The sequence below is a fragment of the Fulmarus glacialis genome, unplaced genomic scaffold, assembly GCF_000690835.1.
Source record: "Fulmarus glacialis isolate BGI_N327 unplaced genomic scaffold, ASM69083v1 scaffold37335, whole genome shotgun sequence".
NCBI classification, from domain to species: Eukaryota; Metazoa; Chordata; class Aves; order Procellariiformes; family Procellariidae; genus Fulmarus; species Fulmarus glacialis.
Window position 1 is genome coordinate 815 of NW_009212998.1, and position 274 is coordinate 1,088.

Below are 274 nucleotides of genomic sequence, written 5' to 3' on the forward strand. Positions count from 1 at the left end.
TCCAAGTGGGTCAGCAGGATGGGGTGGGTTTTGGGAGGGGTCTGGGTGTGAGCTGAAGCAGCCCGTGGGCAGAGATTTGGGGCTAATGGGTTGAGATGGAGTGGGAGGGCATCCCAAGCAAGAACCATGGGCATCTGGGTGGCATCGGTCATGGAAAGCAGAAGCAGCGCCTGCCCGTCGCTCTGCTGCCTGGGGGCCAGGCTCTCCCCACTGAGATGGGCAGCCCGGTGCTGTGCCCCCGCAGACTCCTGTGGGCTGGCAGGCGGTGTCGTGA

The 274-nt window shown here is 64.2% G+C and overlaps 1 protein-coding gene across 1 annotated transcript in view; it reads left to right on the forward strand.

Moving 5' to 3' along the window:
• The window catches only part of PARP3 (poly (ADP-ribose) polymerase family, member 3), a gene marked incomplete at its 5' end in the record, with an annotated part of 3,109 nt that overhangs the window by 420 nt on the left and 2,415 nt on the right, over positions 1-274 (forward strand). The window lies entirely within an intron of this gene.